Source organism: Taudactylus pleione, unplaced genomic scaffold, assembly GCF_031769625.1.
Source record: "Taudactylus pleione unplaced genomic scaffold, aTauple2 ptg000010l, whole genome shotgun sequence".
NCBI classification, from domain to species: Eukaryota; Metazoa; Chordata; class Amphibia; order Anura; family Myobatrachidae; genus Taudactylus; species Taudactylus pleione.
Window position 1 is genome coordinate 6669255 of NW_028284413.1, and position 8246 is coordinate 6677500.

Consider the following 8246-nt stretch of genomic DNA (forward strand, 5'->3'; position numbering starts at 1 on the left):
GGCGGCGATGGGAATGTTTGCTGCAAAGGTGACATTATATCATCTCCGGATCTATTGGAAGCACTATGCGAGGTGGAGAGTGGAATGTCTGCAGGACAGAGGCCGGTGGTCAGAGGAGAACGCATGCAGCAAGTGGAAGGTAGTGTAAGTGCTCACATTACCTCTGCTATTATGCCAAAGAGACATTTATTGATTGCCCCTGGAAAATTGGGGTTGCCTGATGCGGCCATTACGGACAGTGTGGTGGTTGCAGAAAGGTGTGTGGAGCCTGCGGCTGTGCAGGATTTTCCAATGGAAACAGGAGACTTGCATATGGGAATAATTGATGACTGTTCTCATAATACTATGACATGTGAAAATGAAATTGAGACCAATGTCTCTCTGTGTGAGAGTGAAAATTTGCTGTATATCACTGATTTGGTATGTACAGTTAAACGAGTCTGTGTTGCTGCAGCCTGAAGTGGAAGTGGGTGCTGGGGATACTTTGCCTATGGATATGTAGGTTCAGGGGTCAGATGATATTACCACTGTTCCGGAAACTGTATGTAACCCTGCAGAAGCTTCTGCAGCTGCAGTGGTGTGTGATACCCCTGTTGACTTTTCTACAGAGATAGGAAAAGTTGAAAAATAAATTTTGAGGTTGCGGAAATGTGTAACTGCTTAGAGACAAAAGCGTAACAGGGCTTTCAGCAGCCAGAGGCCACAGCTAAAATTTGAGCTGGAGCAGTTGGAGCTGGAGCTAGATGAAAAACTGCTTTTCCTGTCAGATTTGCAGAATAAAATGAATATGATGTTGAAACCTGTGAGTGGGGCTTCATTGGATGACAGTTTGAACCCTGCGGGTAACAGTTTAAGTACCTCTGAAGAGGCTAACCCTATTATGGATGAAATCCGGGCGTTGGAGGAGGAGCCTGATTGTGGTTCAAGCAGAGCAGTTCAGGAGGATGCTGAGAGGTTATTCTCGATTTCTTCTGGAATCGGTGTGGATCAACCAGTTCCTTCTGCAGAAAATCAAAGGGTAGCAGTTAAAAAACTTACTGCTGCTGAAGAAGCAGTTAAATCATGGCAGAAGCATGCAGCAAAAGAGGCTAGGAAGGAAAAGTCATTGCCTAGCAGGGACGGTTTGCATGCTGATGCTTTGACAGACGAATTAAATAGGAGCACCAGGCAAGCAGCTGTTAATAGGAAAACTGCTTGTGAGTCTGATAATGTTGCCCCAGGGCAAACGAATGGCATTGGGGATGCCCCCCAAGAGGTGGATCCGCCTCCTGTGAGGCCGGGGTGTGTGTCTTATGCTCAGGTGTTGGCGGGTGTTGGAAGTAGAGCCCCTGGTGATGGTAGGATGGTGGGGATGCAGTCTGCCAAAAGAAAGAATGCCGTCCAGTTGAAATGGCAGGGCAGTGATCCCCCTCCTTCTAGGGAGGCTTTTTTTAAGTCCTTTTTAAGTTTGGGATTCGTTGCTACTGATTTGTATGCTTGCATACATCCTGTGAATTCTCCCGAATATGATATCAGCTTTGTATCATACAATGGGCTACAGGCTTTTTGGTCAGTATGGGGATCTGCAAAATCCCAGGACATCTGGGTTAAGTTTAAGGCATTAGCGATCACATGCAAGGAGACAGTGAGGGTGAGTGTTTTAGTTCGCAACGAGTCTCTGGACCCAGCGGATATTTCTTTCTGGTTACAGAGATTTCTGCACTCGCTCAGTACACCATTGGTTAAGGCTCCAGGGACACTGGGGGTGTGGGGAGGGGCATGGACGGCAGTGGTAAAATTGAAGCAGGGTACTCATATCCCGTCTGCTGCCTATATTGGTGCAGACAGGATTCAATGTTTTTACCCTGGCCAACCATGCATGTGTCACAAGTGCAGGGATTTCCGCCATGTGAGCAGGGATTGTCCTATAACTAAGTGTACTCGTTGTGATAAGGAGGGGCACAGTGCACGCAAGTGTAACTCCATTAAGTGCAACCTATGTGGAGTAGAAGGCCATCCTTACTTCAGGTGTCCGGAGGCTTTCCATAACAAGCAGTGTGATGTGGAGATGAGTCTAGTGGTGGCAAGGGTGGAAAGAGAGGTCCTGGGTGAAGGGGCATCCGAGATAGTTCCTCAGGGGTCTGATTTAGTATCTGGTGGGGGGGTGTCCCAGGATACGGGTTTAGAGCAGGTATCTGGGGGTGGTGCGGACTCCTTTGTGGTGGTAGGTAGTAAAGGAGGGAAGGCAAGTGAGAAGAAGAATTTAGGGGGTCAGCCCATATCATTAAGCAACAGATTCTTTGCCTTTGACGAGAAAGATGAGGAGGAAGAGGTGGGGGAGGTTATGTCACAGGACGATGGTGGATTAGTCCTTGTATCTAAGAGGAGGAAAGGGAAAGCTAGGGCCGTCTCTCCATGTGTTGGTCAACTGAAAGTGCAGCTTAAATCGAAAAAGAGTTTGAGGAATGACGCAGGAGTTTCGACTGTAGCGTTGGAAAATTTTCTGGCCGAAAGTGGATATAAGGGTCGGAGACCTGGGTTGGTGGAGGCTCGGGCACCTGTGCTCTGGGAGGTCACCCAGATTGAAGGGGTTCAGGGGACACTCTCTGGTTGGGGAGACCAGCTGGCTAACATTTTGCCAGATCCCGGGGTGAGCGTGGCCGTTTCTGCATTGTCCCGGTTCAAAATTTGGGCCCTCCATCAGGGGTGGCTTCTTTGGAGGTCTCTGTGCCAGTGGTGACCTCAATCCCTTCCGTGTTAGGGGATGGGAGTATTTGTCTAGTTTCTTCTCCAGGCCTTCCTATGTTGGAGGTTGGTGGTCCTGGGGTGGGGTTTGTTGTGACTGGTGATGGTGAAGGGGTGTGCTTAGAAATAAGGAGCACATAACTGAGTGTTTGGAACAGTAACAAGGTGCCTACTAGAGCCCTGAAGGATGGCTCCCCAGCCCATCAAGGGTGCCACCATTAATGTGGCCTCCATTTTGTCTGTATGTGCTCGTTACTTGGCCTTTGATTTTTTTGACACGCTTGATGTTGATTTTTTATTTTTGCAAGAGACCAGGGTAGGTAGGCTTGCTGATCTTCACAAGGCTAAGGCGGAGTGGAGATGCGGCCCCTCCTATTGGTCTCTTGCGGCCAAGCCTTATGGTGGGCTGGCGGTCCTTTTTATCGGCATGGTAACCGTCCAGCGGGTTATTGATGTCCGTGTAGGCAGGTGTATGATTCTTGATGTCAATTTGAGGGGGCATGACCTACGTTTAATTAACATCTATGGTCCCCAGTCCAAGTGGGACAGGAAGTGCCTTCTCAATGAGATTAAACCGTATCTTTTTTCCGCCCGGCAGGTCATCTTTGGAGGTGATTTTAACACCATCACTAGACCAAAGGACAGGGGAGGCTCAAAGACGACCCTGGGCTATGATTCAGTTTTTCTGAATAGCATAGTTAGACAGGCAGGGATGGTGGATGTGCATATTAAACATTCACCAGACCTCACGGGTTTCACTTTTTATAGAGGTAGATGTAGGAGTAGGATAGATAGGTTTTTTTGTTAAGAAGAGTTTGAAAACCTCGGCACCTGTGTTGAGGCAGAGTCCCTCCAGAAAGGCGGGGCCTGTGGTGCTTGAATTCTCAGCTCTTGGAGGAGGAGGGAGTAAGACAATCTTTTAGAGACTTCTTTGAATGTCAGGAGTCGCTGTTGGAGGCAGGCTGGAGTAGGTCCGAGTGGTGGGAGATATGTAAGAATGCAATCTCGTAGCTAGGCGTAACTTGGTAAATCAGCGTACCTACCAGGCCTTGAGAAAGAAATTGGATTTCCTAATTTCTGGGCAGGGAGATGGTGGGGAAATCTCCAGGGTGAAAGCAAGGATGAAGGAGTTACAATACAGCCGGTATGATTCCTTGGTTCTGGAGAGAGATTACGGGAAGTACCACTCACCGGATCCTTTCCAGAATTGTAGGAACTCGGTTGTTGCTAAGGAGGTGGGGGGACTGTATGATGTTCAGGGTGTCCTCCGTGAGGATCGGGGGGGCACTCTGGGGGTTGTGCAGTCTTTCTACTCCTGCCTTTTGTCTGAGCAGCCACTTTCCAGTGAGATGATGGACTCCTTTCTGAGGGAGACTCCGGGAGTGGTAAGCCTTGGTGACCAGCTTGATTCTCTCGGCAGTGATGTTAATGTGGAAGAGTTGAGGGAGGCCATTGATAGTCTAGGCTCCAAAAAATTGCAGGGTCCGGATGGCTTGACCTCCGAATTTTATAAAGTTTTTTTGGATATCTTGGCTCCTCGACTCATGGAAGTATTCAATGAATGCCTGGCTGAGGGGTTACTCCCTCCTTCCATGAGACTCTCTGCTTTGATATTGTTGTCTAAGGGTAAAGATCCATCCCATATTGAGAATTGGTGCCCCATCGCACTTCTCAATATGGATCGTAAGATTCTGGCAAAGGTCATATTCAATAGACTGATGGAATTTTCCAGGTTGTTACTTTCCTCATCTCAGCATTGTACCATGAAAGGCTGTAGCACCTTTAGTGCTGTCCTTGGCATCCGGGAGGCTCTGGAGCGGTGCCGTGCTGATAAGGATGGAAAGTATTTGCTGGCTTTGGATCAGGCTAAGGCTTTTGATAGGGTCAATCATAAGTACCTTTGGGCTCTCCTAGAGTGGTATGGTCTCCCAGTGAGGGTGGTGGATTGGTTAAGAGTCCTGTACAGGCAAGCCGAGAGCTTCCCTTTTGTCAATGGTTGGGTAGGTCCATCTTTTTCGGTTGATTCGGGTGTCAGGCAGGGATGTCCCCTGAGCCCCCTCTTATACATGTTCTCCATTGATCCTTTTGTAAGGAGGCTTGATGGTGGCACAGTTGGAGGGGTGCACCTGGGCCTGGGTTGTCCATTAAAAGAGGTGGCCTATGCAGATGATGTCACAGTTGTCTTGTCTTCCCCCAGGGAGGCGGACAACGTGGTGGCCATCATTCAAGAGTATTCTGTGTCATCTGGTTCCGAGGTTAATCAGGACAAGAGTGAAGTTTTCTGGATGGGGGAGGAAGGTCAGGAGTTTGACCTTCCGGATGGCCTCCAACGGGCATGCCAGGAGATTAAAGTTTTAGGTATTAGATTTGGCCCTGGTGATTACGCCACAAAAAACTGGGATCTTAGGCTGGTTGAGGCTGCTGCGAAGGTTGAGAGCTGGAAGAGGTGGAGGCTCTCTCTCAGGGAAAAGGTTGATTTGATCAAGACTTACTTGATTCCTATTTTTCTGTATGTTGGCAGTGTATGTCTTTTGCCAGAATCTAGGTGGACAAAGATTCAGGCTTTGTTTTTCCAGCTCCTCTGGGGGAACAGGCTGAATTTAATCAAGCGGGTCATAACCTACAGACCGAGGAGGGAGGGAGGCCTGGGAATGGCCAATCCAGGGCTATTCTTTAGCCTGACCTTTCTTTAATTACATCTGAGGAGTCTCATGTTGGAGACTCCTCCTCGTGGGTAGGTGGCTTTAAGGTCTGGGTGGATCCCTTCCTTAATGCTTGGATAGGGGGAGGTGCGGTAAAGAGTCTTCGGGTCAGGCATGGATATCTTCCGACTTACGTGGCCCTGATCTTGAAAGAAACAAGGTGTTGGGGCTTGTTAGCAGAGGATTTCAGAACATCTTCTAGAAGGGTATTGGAGAAGAAAGTTCTGGAGGCTCACTTTCGAGAACCGCTGTCTCTGAAAGACTGCCCAGGCACCGTCTGTTCAGAGGGATTGTCTTGGGTTAATGATCCGAGGATACCTCTGAAATTTAAGGACATAGCTTGGCTCTCCTTTCATGGGAGGCTCTATGTGAGGGGAAATCTGAAGTACCGAAATGCCGATGATCGTGGCTGCCCACGTGAGGAATGTCTAGGGGAGGAGGAGACCATGGATCATTTCTTGCTTCGGTGTCCTTTCAATGTAAGGGTTTATAAGAGAGTCTCCAGAGCCTTGGGTATCCCGTGCCTTTCCCATCTGTGTTACGCTGGTTGGGCCTATGGGGCATTCATGGGGTATGAGGGTTATGATTTCTCTACACTTTTTTTAGTTCGTATAGTGGTTAGGTACTTCACGTGGAATGCACGGTGTCAGTTATCTATTAGACAGAAAGTCCTTCCCCTGGATATGGTGGTAGGTGACATTCTCCATGAGGTGTGGAAGATTCGGAGGTTAGAGAAGGGGCGAATGGATGCTGTCAGGTGGTCCAGATTGTGGCGCCATCTGAAGCCTCCTTGAGGAGGTGGTGGAAATTGGCTTCTTCTCTACTCGGCTTTGGTGGACTGTCTTATCTTGGTCTTTCCTTTACATTCCAGTAGGTTTTCAGTTTCTCTTGGTTTTTAGGTCTGGTTTGCATATGTCTAAAGCTCTGTTACTGTTCCAAACTGTTGTTGGGTGTTTTTTGAGATGAATAGTAATACTACATTTTCTGTTTGTGATATGATGATTTGTTGGGACTTTATGTTATGAATCATGGACTCATGTGCTCTTTTAAAAGCTTTATTTATTGAAGGTTTTTCCTGTGCTGGAACAGGAGTCCTTCTCCAGATGTATATATGTAAATAAGTGGTTTTAGGTCTGAGCACTTGGGTTTGGTGATGGTTGAGTGTGTTATGTTCTTGATGTGTCGTTTATTTATCCTTGTTGCAAGTTCTAAAATAAAAAATATTTCCAGCTCCAATAGCGTATATTAAAGTTGCTGCAGTTAAAAAGCTCGTAGTTGGATCTCGGGATCGAGCTGGCGGTCTGCCACGAGGTGAGCTACCGCCTGTCCCAACCCCTGCCTCTTGGCGCCTCCCCGATGCACTTGACTGAGTGTCCCGGGGGGCCGAAGCATTTACTTTGAAAAAATTAGGGTGTTCAAAGCAGGCCCGGTCGCCTGGATACTTCAGCTAGGAATAATGGAATAGGACTCCAGTCTCCTATTTTTTTGGTTTTCAGAACTGGGACCATGATTGAGAGGGACGGCCCGGGGCATCCGTATTGTGCCGCTAGATGTGAAATTCTTGGACCGGCGCAAGACGAACCAGAGCGAAAGCATTTGCCAAGAATGTTTTCATTAATCAAGAGCAAAAGTCGGAGGCTCGAAGACGATCAGATACCGTCATAGTTCCGACCATAAACGATGCCGACTGGCGATCCGGCGGCATTATACCTATGACCCGCCGACCAGCTTCCGGGAAACCAAAGTCTTTGGGTTCCGGGGGGAGTATGGTTGCAAAGCTGAAACTTAAAGGAATTGACGGAAGGGCACCACCAGGAGTGGAGCCCTGCAGCTTAATTTGACTCAACACGGGAAGCCTCACCCGGCCCGGACACGGAAAGGATTGACAGATCGATAGCTCTTTCTCGATTCTGTTGGTGGTGGTGCATGGCCGTTCTTAGTTGGTGGAGCGATTTGTCTGGTTAATTCCGATAACAAACGAGACTCCTGCATGCTAACTAGCTACGCGGCCCCCCGCAGTCCGCGTCCAGCTTCTTAGAGGGACAAGTGGCATTCAGCCACACGAGATCGAGCAATAACAGGTCTGTGATGCCCTTAGATGTCCGGGGCTGCACACGCGCTACACTGAACGGACCAGCGTGTCTACCCTTTGCCGACAGGTGCGGGAAACCCACTGAACCCCATTCGTGATAGGGATCGGGGATTGCAATTATTCCCCATGAACGAGGAATTCCCAGTAAGTGCGGGTCATAAGCTTGCGTTGATTAAGTCCCTGACCTTTGTACACACCGCCCATCGCTACTACCGATTGGATGGTTTAGTGAGGTCCTCGGATCGGCCACGCCGGGGTCGGAAACGGCCCTGGCAGAGCGCTGAGAAGACGATCAAACTTGACTATCTAGAGGAAGTAAAAGTTGTAACAAGGTTTCCGTAGGTGAACCTGCGGAAGGATCATTAACGGCCAGGCCCGGGACCGCGGGGTCCGCCGGCTGGAAGCAGCACCGAGAGAGGGGGGCCCAGCAGGGCGCGAGGATGGGGTGAGGGGAGCAGCAGGCGGGGTGACGGGCTCAGGCTCGCGTCCCGGCAGGTGCCCGCTCCCCCCGGTCCCCGTGGCCGGGCCCAGAGACAAGAGAAAGATGAGGTGGTGTGGAGTGACGGGAGCAGGCTGAAGGGGCGCAGCCGTCCTAGACCCGCCGCCCCCACCGCGGCCTCTGTAGCATGGAGAAGACAGCCACAGCCGGGGGCGACGTGGACCCCAGACGGCTGCCCCGGAGTAGGCCAGGACCAGCATTCCCCGGATGCTCCCGATGGACAGGGGTC

The 8246-nt window shown here is 49.7% G+C and overlaps 1 pseudogene; it reads left to right on the top strand.

Annotated features, from left to right (window-relative positions):
* Nucleotides 1-7184: 7184 nt before the first annotated feature.
* On the top strand, nt 7185-7875 carry LOC148542663 (18S ribosomal RNA; annotated as a pseudogene; the record flags this gene model as incomplete).
* Nucleotides 7876-8246: the final 371 nt, after the last annotated feature.